This window comes from Girardinichthys multiradiatus, chromosome 18 (assembly GCF_021462225.1).
Source record: "Girardinichthys multiradiatus isolate DD_20200921_A chromosome 18, DD_fGirMul_XY1, whole genome shotgun sequence".
Taxonomy (NCBI): Eukaryota; Metazoa; Chordata; class Actinopteri; order Cyprinodontiformes; family Goodeidae; genus Girardinichthys; species Girardinichthys multiradiatus.
In genome coordinates, this window is record NC_061810.1 from 22,342,497 (window position 1) to 22,357,991 (window position 15,495).

At 39.2% G+C, this 15,495-nt stretch overlaps 1 protein-coding gene across 5 annotated transcripts in view; it reads right to left on the bottom strand.

The window, feature by feature from the left end:
- Positions 1-14,633, bottom strand: part of LOC124883772 (arf-GAP with Rho-GAP domain, ANK repeat and PH domain-containing protein 1-like) — an 88,142-nt gene extending 73,509 nt beyond the window's left edge. For 4 of the 5 annotated variants that reach the window (XM_047391089.1, XM_047391091.1, XM_047391090.1 and 1 more), the window contains exon 1: positions 14,482-14,633. The gene's annotated coding sequence lies outside the window, so the exon portion shown is untranslated. Of the gene's footprint in view, positions 1-11,223; positions 11,286-14,481 lie in introns of all 5 variants that reach the window. The other variant, XM_047391088.1, reaches the window with a different exon arrangement.
- Positions 14,634-15,495: the final 862 nt, after the last annotated feature.

Here is a 15,495-nt window from a genome sequence, read left to right on the forward strand (position 1 = left end):
GCAAACCCGGATAACATTTTCTACCAAATGATGACAACATTCAACTGTGTCCTGAAACGTTGGTAACACATTGGTAACACAAGCAATGTGGCAAAGTCAATAAAAACTCCAGAACTTCAAATTATCATGACAGATAATGAAGAGAGTGACTGCATAATCTATAAAAGGGGGTCATCTTTTTAAACCAAGTGCACAGTCATGTCTAAGCTGCTTGTGATACACTGGCACAGCATTAGTCTCACTTTAGTGAAAGAGGAAGTTGTGTTAAAGCCTTGAAAGGGGCTGTCGTTTTTATCAGCATGTCTTCAGTTGAGGAAGACACACTGCAACACCTACATTCTTTTCCTGTGATACAAATAAGGGCATCAGATTAAATTGATCTACCCACATGCTATAAAAACTGTGCTCACAATTTGTGATCTTACCAAGTATTGCACGTGAGAAACCAACACATACTCAGTATTTTGCCACTGCCACTACAGAGCACTATTAGAGGAAGTGTGAATGACACAAGCGATGGCAGACAAACGATGTTCTTATTGACTCAGTAACTTCTCCTTACATCTCCATAACTCGCACTTGGTTGAGTCTGAGCAGTTCCAGCAGCATATTTTTGCCACAGGGCCTTTTCTTTTGTACCCTTATGCATTCCTTTCCCTCCTTCTCTTCAGTTGGTGTTTTATTAATCTTCCCAAGCAGTGAAGCCCTGGCATATAAATTATGTACATCACATAAAAGTGTCACCTTGATTAACAAGCCTGCACACAGCTCAGTTAAGACTTGTAAATGCATAAACTGCACCATGTTTAACAAACAAATTCACATTCAATTTATTAAAAGATGCAACAGAAAGATGACACCAAAAACCCAAAGTTAGAAACCAAACACCTAAAGCATTTAGTGTGTCTTGTCTTACAGCCACATAAATTTGACCCGATGGGAAGCTGCTGGTTTCCTCAAGCATAGCCACAGACATCCTTTACCCTTCATGCACACAGGACTCTCAACTGAATTGAAGAATTTGTGATTTCAAAGATGTTCGCCTCAATATTCATCTATCAATATGAACTTTTCCACCAAAGTGGTTCCACAGTCCTTAACCAGGGGTAGTTATAGAGCCAGTTCTTAACTGGTTCTGCAGAAGAACTAGTTTGCTTTTGCACCACATGAGTCCCATTGAACTGACTTGGTTCAATCTCCCCCCGTTTTATTCTGTATTTTTGTGAAGGATTGCAGTGCTTGAAGAGTGTTTAACTACAGAAATTGTATCATTTATCCAAGTAACTCTGCAAACAGATGCCATAAGGTTAATTATCAATGGAAAATAATCAGCTTTGAGCGCAACAGTAAGTGCACTGACCTTAAACCTGTGACCAGTGATTTTAAAAAAGAAACTGCAGGAAGATACAGAACAGTCAGATTATTATTCTGACACTAATCCAACATTTTATTATATTTAAACCATGTTTTTTTGTTAGTTCCTATGTTTTAAATTTATAGAAACAAAACCAACTCTGGAGTTTTAAACATGGCGTTCACAATGTTTTGATTGGTTGCTGTTCCCCATCAGCCCGCCTCTAACTTCAGATGAGAGCGTTTACTTCCCCTGGCCCTGCAGCAAACCAGTTTTCGGAGGTCAGAGCTTAGGCTTACTCTAGTGGAAACACACAAAGAACCAGTAGGTAAGCACTAGCACCAGTTAAGGACTAGAACTAGTTTGGTGGAAAAGCCCCAGTGAGAATGTCGTCACCTTTCTAGCTGCACGCAGAAATTGAGGGTTTGTAAATGTTAGGCAGCAATCAAACAGTACACATACAGTATGATTCAAATTCAGTTTGTGCGTCATATAGGTCCTTCTCAAAATATTAGCATATTGTGATAAAGTTCATTATTTTCCATAATGTCATGATGAAAATTTAACATTCATATATTTTAGATTCATTGCACACTAACTGAAATATTTCAGGTCTTTTATTGTCTTAATACGGATGATTTTGGCATACAGCTCATGAAAACCCAAAATTCCTATCTCACAAAATTAGCATATTTCATCCGACCAATAAAAGAAAAGTGTTTTTAATACAAAAAACGTCAACCTTCAAATAATCATGTACAGTTATGCACTCAATACTTGGTCGGGAATCCTTTTGCAGAAATGACTGCTTCAATGCGGCGTGGCATGGAGGCAATCAGCCTGTGGCACTGCTGAGGTCTTATGGAGGCCCAGGATGCTTCGATAGCGGCCTTTAGCTCATCCAGAGTGTTGGGTCTTGAGTCTCTCAACGTTCTCTTCACAATATCCCACAGATTCTCTATGGGGTTCAGGTCAGGAGAGTTGGCAGGCCAATTGAGCACAGTGATACCATGGTCAGTAAACCATTTACCAGTGGTTTTGGCACTGTGAGCAGGTGCCAGGTCGTGCTGAAACATGAAATCTTCATCTCCATAAAGCTTTTCAGCAGATGGAAGCATGAAGTGCTCCAAAATCTCCTGATAGCTAGCTGCATTGACCCTGCCCTTGATAAAACACAGTGGACCAACACCAGCAGCTGACACGGCACCCCAGACCATCACTGACTGTGGGTACTTGACACTGGACTTCTGGCATTTTGGCATTTCCTTTTCCCCAGTCTTCCTCCAGACTCTGGCACCTTGATTTCCAAATGACATGCAGAATTTGCTTTCATCCAAAAAAAGTACTTTGGACCACTGAGCAACAGTCCAGTGCTGCTTCTCTGTAGCCCAGGTCAGGCGCTTCTGCCGCTGTTTCTGGTTCAAAGGTGGCTTGACCTGGGGAATGCGGCACCTGTAGCCCATTTCCTGCACAAGCCTGTGCACGGTGGCTCTGGATGTTTCTACTCCAGACTCAGTCCACTGCTTCCGCAGGTCCCCCAAGGTCTGGAATCGGCCCTTCTCCACAATCTTCCTCAGGGTCCGGTCACCTCTTCTCGTTGTGCAGCGTTTTCTGCCACACTTTTTCCTTCCCACAGACTTCCCACTGAGGTGCCTTGATACAGCACTCTGGGAACAGCCTATTCGTTCAGAAATTTCTTTCTGTGTCTTACCCTCTTGCTTGAGGGTGTCAATAGTGGTCTTCTGGACAGCAGTCAGGTCGGCAGTCTTACCCATGATTGGGGTTTTGAGTGATGAACCAGGCTGGGAGTTTTAAAGGCCTCAGGAATCTTTTGCAGGTGTTTAGAGTTAACTCGTTGATTCAGATGATTAGGTTCATAGCTCGTTTAGAGACCCTTTTAATGATATGCTAATTTTGTGAGATAGGAATTTTGGGTTTTCATGAGCTGTTTGCCAAAATCTTCCGTATTAAGACAATAAAAGACCTGAAATATTTCAGTTAGTGTGCAATGAATCTAAAATATATGAATGTTAAATTTTCATCATGACATTATGGAAAATAATTAACTTTATCACAATATGCTAATATTTTGAGAAGGACCTGTATGTATAATCTGCACACGGGCAAACACACACACACACACACACACACACACACACACACACACACAATGATGATCACCTCAGAGTACATCTATGCTAAATTAAACCCTTTCTTTAAAAAAGATCCAGAGCTGTGCAGTTTAAATTTCATAAGCATATTTATTAAAAATGCACAGAGAATTTGACATACAGGAAACAAGAAGAAACCCACTTGCACTTTTATTTAAGCACTTAGGAGTGAAATCAACAGGAATCAGTGGATCTTTAGCTTTACTGGCCCTGAACAGTCACCGGAAATGAAAAAAAAAGAACAATCTACACTTTTCAGGTGTGTAAGTTGTTACTAAAAAAATGAGAATCAATAGTTTTCTCATTTTAGTATCAGTAGTATTTAAAAATGAAGTCAGAGAAAGCACAGTGATGTGAGAAGCTACTACTGTTTACAGAGACATGTCTGTGGTTCATTCATGTTGCTACATAAATGCACAGTGAGGCTGAAATGATCTGAAATCCATTTGCATGTTCCACTGTTATGCGCTGTACAGAGCAACACCGTAAATGTAGTGCAGTTTCCACCTTGGCGTGGAGGTGTGCATACCTCAGGTCAATGTTAAAGTCCATTGAGCTTTGACTGCTGTGTACTGTGATAGATACTAGCGCAGGCAACAGAGACAGTATATCTATCAAATCGCTCCAGACCAAGCAGAAACAGAGCTCCTCCCTGCTGCTCTCTGAATCTAGGGTGTCATAACAAAAATTACACATAGCTAAACCCTAATCAAATGTTCTTATTTCTAACAAAATTGGTGGTATGTCAACACACTGGATTCCTGGGTGGGAATAGGTTATAAAAATAGAAAATATGTGATGACTAAAATAGCTGATGGGGACAATCGAGAGAGAGCCAGCGAGCACAAAGGTCCAGCATCATCCAGTGTCGGAAATAACCATTTGTCAGTGGGCGACGGTGTTGAAATGAGTACATTTCATTTCCTGTCAAATGTTTCCTCTGCTAATGCAGAGACCACAGGGTACAGGGATAGAGTTGCTTGCTCTGACTTCACTGCTAAAACACAGTTCCTATTTTTTTGAATTGAGGAACTTCCAAACTGTTCATGCAATCAATTACAGTCTGATTGGTCTTTAACAGCAGTCGTTGGGAGTTACTCATTAACCCCAAAACACCCAGTCTATAAATGATATTTAAGCACACAAGCAGTTTCCATAAGCAGCTCTCAACATCTTTGACCAGGAATTTTTAATTTTACTTCAGCAGTTTGTGTGTGTGGTTGTTGACAGTGAACCACACTGAGAGGTGTTAGGAGCTTTTCTAGAGGGTGAAATACACATGTGAAAAGGCAAGGCCTCTGCAGTTAGTCTATATGTCTGAATGTTTGCAGCCAGACAATGTTTTGTTTTTTTGGGAGAAATGAAGCAATAAATTCAAGATGAAGCATTTAACTCAAGTCTTACACTTCGTAAGGTGCTCAAAAACTATTTAGAAGCTGAAGCAGTGAACATCTTCTTGGAATCTTGTGCTTGTAAAGGTTTCAGTTTCTGATTACAGAGTCTTTAAAATGAAGCTCGGTCATCTTTATTGTCAAAACGTTCAGGGTCTTTGTCTTTCAGTCTTCCAGTGGCATTCTTAGCCGTTATTCAGACTCTGAACAAAAGTAGACCAACATTTTTTAAACATTAACTTGCTACAGACTCATTGCATGGTATTGATTGATTCCTAACATCCGCATATGCTCAGTGCCACTTCAGCTCAATTAGGTCATTCACCATGTCGTATCTCTATTTCGTACCATCACAATGCCTTTTTGGTTGCACGGTGGCGCAGTTGTTAGCACTGTTGCCTTGCAGCTACAGTGCTACCAACCCAGGACTTTCTTGCAGCAAGACGGTCTTTCTGCATGGAGGTTTGCATGTTCTCCCCGTACCTGCGTGGGTTCTCTCCGTGTACTCCGGCTTCCTCCCACAGTCCAAAAACATGACTGTTAGGTTAAAAGGTCTCTCTACATTGCCCTTAGGTGAGAATGAGTGTGCATGTCTTTGTTGCCCTGTAATGGACCGGCGACCTGTTCAGGATGTACCCTGCCTTCAGCCCACACTGCTGGAGATAGGTGCCAGCCCCCATGACCCACTATGGAAGAAGCAGTAGAAAATGACTGACTGACAATGCCTTTTCATCCCTTGCCAATATCAACTCATACCCATGGGGTAAATTATTATGTATAAGTATTAAACAATATAGTAAGGTATTTTTTTATGAGTGGTTGTATTAAATTGTCATTAAAAAGCCAAATCCCACATAGATTATTAAACAATTAATTATTTACTAAATATTTTTTTATTAAACCTTCCACTTTCCCATTGATTGTGATTCTAATCCCTATTTGGGTCAATACACTATTATATAAAATGTGAGGGATTTGGAGCCCTGATCAAATGAAAACTAACCAAGCAACTTCCTAGTAGATGTGATTTATAGAAGCATAAAACCACATTTCCTTGTAATATACTATAAAACGGTTTTAAATCACCAGGTGTTAACTCAGACATGAAACGGACTCAAGGCAGGCAGGGGTGTTGGGCGCAGCAGACAGCTCCATTTTGTACAAAAATTCAAAATGGTGAAAGGGCCAAAAATACCAGCCGCCATCCAGTCCGCTGGTTGGTTGATGGCAAGCTGAAAGATCCGTATTTAAAACTGAGTAAGTTGACAATGCTGATGACACCAAATTATGAAATTACCATCTGAATGTTTCAGCTGAAACCAAAGCAGGCAACATTTTTCCAATCTGGTCTTGTCTAATTTTGATGGGTCTGTTTGAACTGTAGTCTCTGTTTTCTGTTCTTGGCTGAGAGGTGTGGCACCCAGAGTGGTCTTTGGCCGCTGAAGCCCGTCTGCATCAAGGTTCCACATGTTGTACATTCAGAGATGGTATTCTGCATTAAACCAATGGATGTTTGAGCTACTCTCTGCCCATTCTCCTCTGACCTCTAATGTCAATCGGGCTCAACTGCCACTGACAGGATATTTTTTTTTTGGACCATTCTTTGTAAACCACAGAGATGGTTGTTCATTAAAATCCCGGTAAATTAATGGTTTCTAAAATATTCATAAGTCAGGAGGCAAAAAGTGTTCAGTCATTTAAACCCCCTTTCTTCTTCATTCTGATCCTTGGTTTCAACATCAGCAAGTCATTTTACCATGTCTAGATGCTCAGATGCATTGACTTGCTCTCATTCAGCTGGTTCACTATTTGTGTTAAAATGCAATTGAACCTGTAATAGTAAACTTTATTTATATAGCACTTTTCACAGGTCAAAAACTACTTCATTGGGATCACAGGAGGGACAAACAAAGTTTATTGTTTCCCACAGGAAACAAGATTTGAAAATTATTCCTTTCTGGCAGCTTTTATAAATTCATTTAAAGAGAGTCAAAGGTCCCTGAGGTGAAGCCTGTGAATTTCGGGTTTAGTGAATTTTCACAGGCGCTCTACGTTACAACAGTCTCTTTTAGATTTCCATAGAAAAGCTTTTTTAAGTGGAACAAAGTGGTACTGAATGAAGTGGCCAATGAGTGTAGCTTAAACTATACCAGCAATTTCCAACTTCAGCCTCTGGAACCTATTATTACAAATAAATAAGACAAAAGATGAGCTAAGCGAATAGTTTATATACTACGTACTACATATTTTATACTGATAGCTCTTAACCAACTGTACAGACTCCAGGGCTTGAGGGCTGCAAAAATTGACTGTGTGCACCGCATGTTAAAATATAAGATCGCATTGTATTGTATCAAACAATCGACATCAGCAGCACCTGGTCAGCAACTGACTCTCCGAGGCACGTTACCCAGACACCCATACCATAATCAACCCTCGACTTCCTAATAAATCCTAGTGTGGACCCATTTTCACAACAACTTGTTGAAACTTTATCCACAACAAACTAGCTCTCTTCTCTTCATCCCTTTTAAAAATCCATTTTGTTTATTGCATCCTTCAACTCTCCCCACACCTCTGTACGTCTCCCCCTCCCTCCCACACTCTGAGAGCTGCCAATAAACAGGCTCTCTGTGCAGCCTTCACAATGGATGGTTCTGTTGCCCAGGGTAGAGGACGAGACTGACAAGAAGGAAGGAGTGGGGTCCGCTTTTCGGCTCCGCTCACACGCTCTAAAACAAGCACTAACCTAATAATATTCCGTGTGAGAGAGAGGGGATTCCTATGAAAATCTGGTTCATGTATCGGATCCTTTTAAAGTTTACAGAGAAAGAGCGAAGCTCTGTCTTCTGTTTCTCTATTTCAGTTTGCTCATTTGTGTACTAGTTCAGGTACTATTTGTTATAGTGTTTTTTTTTTTACATTGCAGTGACTAAGAGAGCTCCTTCTTGTGAAAGAAACTGATCTCCATTACATTTCCATTACAATTCTTTAAACTTTTGACCCTTTTCCTGCCTCATTCCTCTGTGTTTCATAGCTAAAGAATCCAGAATGAGTGTAAGGCTATTGGTAATACTAGGGCGGATAGCCTGAGAGTGTCAGTGTGGTTTTACCCAGCCACAATAACCACCGTCTTTGTTTTATTTTAGCACACCACTGGAAGTTTGTCATTATTTCCTATAATATGTTTCATATGAGTGAAAAAGACAGATTTAAAGCCGTCTTTATTGCAAGCAGTACTTCTTTATGTATTTAAGGAAGTACTCGGTTTGGGTATACTCTGTTTTTGTGTAGCAGCCCTACTAATTACGGATTGGCAACCCACTGCAGAAGCTGAGATTAAGAAACTGTTAGGTTAACCCAAACCTTTGTCTAATACTGTACTTCTTTACAAGTCCTATACAGAATATTGTCTCATATTGTCTCCTTGTGTTTTACAAGGATTTTTTGTGCAAGCTGCATTTTCATCCTCACACTGTCACAAACTAATTTCTACATACGAAAAGACGTCATAATGATGGTCAACACAAAAGGAGCATAAAAAAATACTAAAAGCATGTATTACAGGTACATCAGCATACTTTATAATCAGGATACACATTTTACTCACATTTGATCAGAGCTAAAACATACGCCAACTTGAAAAAAAGCATTCATAACCCCTGAAGTGTTCATTTTTTAACTAATGGATATAGTGATGTAGTGTGCATACAGTGCCTTGCAAAAGTATTCGGCCCCCTTGAACTTTTCAACCTCTTGCCACATTTCAGGCTCCAAACATAAAGATATAAAATTCTAATTTTTAGTGAAGAATCAACAACAAGTGGGACACAATCGTGAAGTGGAAAGAAATTTATTGGATGTCTCAAACTTTTTTAACAAATAAAAAACTGAAAAGTGGGGCGTGCAATTTTATTCGGCCCCTTTACTTTCAGCGCAGCAAACTCACTCCAGACTCGTCTGCTGTTCCATGTCCTTCAAGACGCTGTTTGTTCATAAACAAACCCCTGAGGCCGTCACAGTTTAGCTGCAATTATACTAACAATAAGTCACACACAGGTGGAGTTTATTTACTAACTAGGTAACCTCTGATGGCAGTTCTTTGCACCAGATTTTATTTATGGGTTGCAGAGTCAATGGAGCTGAACACAAATGCACATGGCACTTATTTAAAAGTGTTTTAAATTTTAAAACAATGTATCAGTTTTACTCCACACCACAATTACCAACACTGGTCTAGTGAATAAAATCCCAAAGAAATACGAGATGATGGTACGGGACAAAATCTAAAATGAATACTTTTCCACGGTACCGTACAAAAAAAAGGTTTTGTTTCTAGCCAGACACAGAAACCTTCAACTGATCAGGTTTCAGTTAGTTCACTTTTAGTTAAAAAAGATTTTCCTTTGTTAACTCTTTTGCCTTAAAACATCACAGATTGATCCAACATCAGTCAAATATTAGCGAGCACCAAGTAAACAATATCTATAGCACAGGAAGTAAAGGGAAAACTACAACAGAGACAAGAAGCAGAGCTCCAACTAAAGTAATGGACCTCTTGCTTTGTGCATCTTTCCTTCATAGCAGAAAAAAACCCTCTGTAATATGATTTTTATCACAATAGTGTTGTCAGTTCTTGTCTTAGTTCAGAATCTGTTTTGATCAGTCTTCTACGTCACTAGCATTTCATCTTGAAGAATGCTCAGAAACATGCTATAACTTCCTTTTAGAGGGTTTCCTTTAAGAACCAAGAGAATAAAAAACAGTATTGGACTAACTATCACTCATAGATGATTAATCTGGGAACACCAAAACCCAAATTTCTACACATAGAATTACAGAAAAAAAGTGCTGAGGAGGACAATCATTAAAGCTTAAAAGCCCAACAAAGTTTATTTAAATCACGGCTCTGGTTCATTGATGCAACAGCTGTTCTTTATTCTGATAAAAACAGGAACCAGTTTAGGCTTTGATAAAAATCCTGCTTTGCTAAAATTCAGTCTTAAATGCTACTTCCTCAAACAGAAAAAAGTAACATTAATGTTTTGACATGCGACTTAAATTAGCTAATTTTCTCAACCAAACCAACAAGCTGTTTTTTTGTTTGCAGAGAACAATCTAACTATGATACCAAATACTGTATAAAATGTGCTACTATAGAGATGAAATAAACAGGAAATGAAAAAGTGGCTCAGGATAAAAGCTGGATGCCTTCTGATAATAGTGTTTGACACTGTAAACCTAACGTGAGAAAAACACTAACTGAACTAAAACTCTTGAAGTCTATGAAATTCAAACATGCAAGTCCGGGTTGCACGGTTTTAGGAAAACATGCAACTGCAACACTATTTGTTGCAATAAACCCACATTTTCCTCATTCTTCCTATTGTCTTCTGTCATTCTGATAGGCCCTGTAGACTATCTGTAGAGCAATCCTGGCAGTCCTGTTGGCAATACTGGTTTTGCTCCCATCAATGTTGCAATGATGATAGATTTCCAATACATTTTACAGTACTAGTGCAGATAGAAATGTAAAAATGAATTCCTCTAAAGCTCTATATCTTAATTGACAGGATTTACAGTCAGTTTTGTTGACTAAAATGTAGGAAGATAGTCAACTAAAACTTGACTAAAACTAAAATAACTCAATACTGACTAAAATGAATTTTGACAATATAATCTTTTGACTATGCTTAAAATTAAATGACTGCCTGGAAGGAGAAAGTTGGAGGAAGACCACTGACATTTTGCAATGAGAGTGATGAAAAAAAGAGTGGAGGATGGAGTTCGTGGAACAAAAGAGGATTAAGATGCAAGGGCTGCTTTCTGTTATCAAAGTATACTAATATTTTAAAAAGTTACAGTATGAAAACTGCCTACATTTTATTTTCCTACAGTTTGAAGAGAAATACCTACAAAATACCAAAGAAAAGGCACACGCACGCACGGACGGACGGACAGACGGACGGACAGACGGACGGACGCACGGACGGACGGACGGACGGACAGACGGACGGACGGACAGACGGACAGACCCATTATATAGTTTTTGTTTTTTAATAAATAAACAGGCGTTGTTGTATTCATGTTGTTTTTTTAGGCATTTATCATTTTTTCTATTATTACCCATTAGTGTTATTTGTGAGGATGCAAGTTAGAGGTAAACGTATGAATGAATTGCTCATTGGGATTGATAATTCTCAAGTGTTATAAGTACATGAAATGACTGACTTTAAACACAGTGACCTCCAACACACAGATCTTAGCCAAAACAAATACCACAGCAATGAAACATTCATTAACTCACGTCTCACTTGTGCATCCTGGCATGTTTCAGCCTCTACAATGCATCTCACATGAATTGTTGCTCTGTGAACACATGGAAAGGTTTTGTTCATTATGTGTGACTTGCAGAGTAACTGCAGATTTCTTGACGGACTGGTGACTGTGCAAATAACTGGCTAAGCAGTCTTTGGTATTTGCCGTGGTGTTGGTGGTGTATTTTAGCTTGTGATAAACCTGTTGCGTCATGTGACTCTTGACTAGCCAGAAATTCTTCACATAGTTTGGCACCAGATCATTTCAGGTTTCGGTAACTCGGCCTTTCACATAACTTGCCATTTTACCGCACGTATCCACTAAGATGCTGTTCACAAAGAGCTGCTACAAAATAGACACACAAAGGGCATGACTCATGTACCCATCAGCAGACACACTGCTGCTTTCAGCCCACTTTCAATTAGGAATGAATAGTGACTCAGTCCTGCCAGTACAGCGACGCATCTAAACAATAACCTCTAGTGAACAACCTTGTGTGCGAACAAATACACTTGTCCCTCTCTTTTCAGGATGCAAGAAGATGTTTCTAATAGCAACTCAGCCCGACAAGCAGAGTCCATGAGCGCAGCTGGTCACAAGACTAAACGGGTTTTGCATGGTTTGTGTGATGAGTGGGTAGAACAGCGCACATTTATCTACAATTAGGAGATATGTTCACAAATAGTGGGTTGGATAGGGTGATTTATTTCTTTGTAATCTAATTTCTAAAATAAATTAGTTCCTGTAAAACAAGTTTCTTTTTGTTTTTTTGTTACGCAAGAACACATTTTTTTTAGTGAGAAGTAACAACTTAACAACTAGTGTTCCGCATACTAAAACCAGGCCTACGACCTAAAACTCAGGAGATACTGTTGATGCACAAATGAGCTCATTTTTAACTCTTATCATTCTGGTATTAATCTGCACAACATGCCGCCTAGACAATATCACACCTCACCTCCTTATGGAGTGATACATAATAAAGTGACAAAAATAGATTAAAAGAGGGGAAAAAAGAGAACAAGATATTTTATGAACAAGAAGTCAAGTCCTAAGCTTTGCCAACTTATCATATAGTAAAAGAGGTCAAGACATACCTAACATTCATGTCTAAATAAACCAAAACCTGCAGCCCCGCATGATAGGCCTAGTTTGCATCTGAGCAAAACATATGATAGTCATAGCCTTGCTTATCAACAGTTTACATTTAGTGGGGTGTTAATTCGGTTCAGTAGTTCACATTACAAGTCTGCCATGAGATGATTTATTGGTTCATGTTTGTTTCTCCCTCAAGTGCAATGAATTAAAAAGCCCTAAAAACAACATTACCTCCTTCTCAGGGCAGAACATCATCGAGTCAACTACAACAGAAAGTAGCATTAATAATCAGAAGTAGGGACAAAATACTTTCTTCACTTCCTGTAAATCAGCTACATTTGTAGAGTGCTTTTTCACAACCGCTGCACAAATTTTGTCATGTTACAGCCACAAGCTTCTGACTTTTATTGGGGTTTTTTGACAGACCAACACAATGTAGCACAGTGCATGTTTTTTTCCCAGATTTTTTTTTACAAGAGAAAACCAAAAACGGTCTACACACTAAACATTTATGCACTTCTTTATATACAAAAAATAGCTCAAGCTGACTGGATGGAGAGGATTTGTCGACTCTTGCATTTTGCACGTGTTTGCTGTGCGCCCTTCATGGTTTGTGGCAGACTGCGAAAGGGATTTTTAATCACGTCCTTTCTGCTATGGCCTTCTTGCCAAAGCAGTAAGATTTGTGGTGTACATGGCCAAAATTGAAATTTGGATCTCTGCAGCTCCTCCAGAGTAACCATAGGCCTCTTTGCTACTTCTCTGATTAGTATTATCCTTGCCCGGCCGGTCCATTGAGATGGACAAACCTGACTTGCCGTACTTTTCCCATCTTTTGATGGTGGATTAAACAGTGCTCCATGAAATGTCCACACCTTGGAATATATATTTTTTTGTATCCTAACTTTTCCACAATTTCCATGACCTGCCTGCTGTATTCTTTGGTTCACATCTTCTGACTAACCTCTGAAGTCTTCACAGAACTGCTACAGTTATAGTGAGATAAAATTACACATAGGCAGACTCAGCTGACATCTGAAGGCAGATGGTTGCACCAGATTTTATTTTGGGGAAACAGAGTAAAGGGGGCTGAATACCAATGCACACCACATTTTTCTGATGTTTATTTCCAAAACATTTCTTGAAGACCGCTTATCATTTCCTTCAGTTTCATGCACTCTGCCTGTTGATCTGTCACATAAAATCTATTGAGGTTTGTGGCTGTAAATGTGAAACAATGTGATTGGATATGAATACTTTTGCATAGCACGGCATGACTGATCTTTAGATACTCAACTAAGCAGGCGTGCCATGCAAATATGCCTATTTCAAAGCATCTGGATTAAAGGCGAATGTCAGCCTTCTGAACCGTGCTATAAAAAGTAGTATGTGTATCACAAAAATAACAGGATATAAAACAACCAGTTTCCACCGATCGGAAGAGCATATCTGATAACATATTCAGACAGCTCTACTCTTGATCACGGCTATTACCTCTAAATATAAACTCGGGTTATATGTCGTGCGTCCTGCCCTGGCATAAAAACACAAGAGCAGAAATGAGCGGATAGAGATCTTCAGCAGCATACACTGTGGTTAAGGATGATGGGGTACATCTCTGATTCAGAACTGTAAGCTTGGAAATAACTGTCCATGTGTTTACACAAAACTCACGAATCATTATGTGCAATCCCTCCACCAGAATCCTTCCTAACAGAAATAGCCCAAACTTCCATGCAATCAGATTAGGAACAATAAATTCCTCCAGGGATAAACAGTCCAGTCACACAGGGAGAGAAATGAGAGAGCAGCCCTTTGCATCCAACAGCCAAACGTGCCTCACAAGTAAGTCACTGGGAAGTCAATAAAAGCTTAATATTATTTCGTCTTCTTCCTTCATATGCATGTAAAAGCAGAACTGGACGGAGCGGACAAAATTGCCTGTGCGAGTTTTGTGTCACGCTAACCTATAGCGTAAAGTTTACAGCTAATTGATCAAAACGACGGTCAGTGTCACAGAGTAACCTAGACAACCCGTGGAACTGGAAACTGCTCCGCTGTTAACTGGACTCTTGAGAGTTGTGTTTATGTTAATCATGACACTTTTTATATGACCAATAAAATGTATCAAATACAGTTGGCAACGTACCTTTTCGAGCATTAAGAGCTGTTCCACTCAGTGAGTTTAATTTGTTCTTTTGTCCTCGAAATGAACTCACCCGCTACGACTGCAGCCCCGAACAGTTTCTAACATTTTTCTCACGGCGGAGCAGCAGCTCGGGAAACTCACAGCAGTCTGATAGGCAAGCTGCAAACACAAAGTATTTCACTTCCGGTCACATCTTTCAGAATAAATGGGTCATGTTTTATTTTGAAGGTTGACAACTTTACCTTTTTGACTTTTCCGGTGCAGTTCTTGCTAACGACAGACGACTTTATGCGGCAAAAAGTACAAAACTTCCGTAAATCCATCATGTGACTCTAAGCAAGGATTGGACGGGCCAGTGTGTTGTCATGCACATCTTTTACCAGAAGCTCACCGGGAAGTCAAAAAGTCTACCTATACTCTCATTAAATACATATATATAATAAATCAACAAACAACCATGTAAAACTAAAGAAGGTTTGTTGTTGGATATGTCATCAACTTTTTAGACAGTATTATGGGGATTTAAACAGACAAACACATACAAGAAAAAAACAATCAACCCAAGAATGTTTTTATTGGTGTCATTTAATATTTCACCAGTTGTAAATGATACAATTGAAACCCGATGTCCGCATACTGTAAACTGCATAAAAGGATACATTTTTTTCATCATTGCCTGACACCAAATTAGTCTAAGTTACCCAGTTTTGAGTCATTACCAAAATTACTTTTATTAGCTAAAGGCCAGATTAATGAAAGAGATTTTTTTTTTTTTTTTACTTTTTTCAAATTCAGAAGCTTACAAGTTTTTGGTAGCATTGTCTTTTAAATTGTATGACCTAGATTATATGTTGTGGGTATCCGTCCACAAGCTTCTTACAATAGCTTGCTGGAGGTTTGGCCCATTCCTTTTAATATTAAATGTATAAATAGTGGAGGTGTATTGTTTGTTTTAATTACAGTGAATAAGTTACACCATATTGTAATAGAAAGTCCCTCATGTCCTCTTTTTGT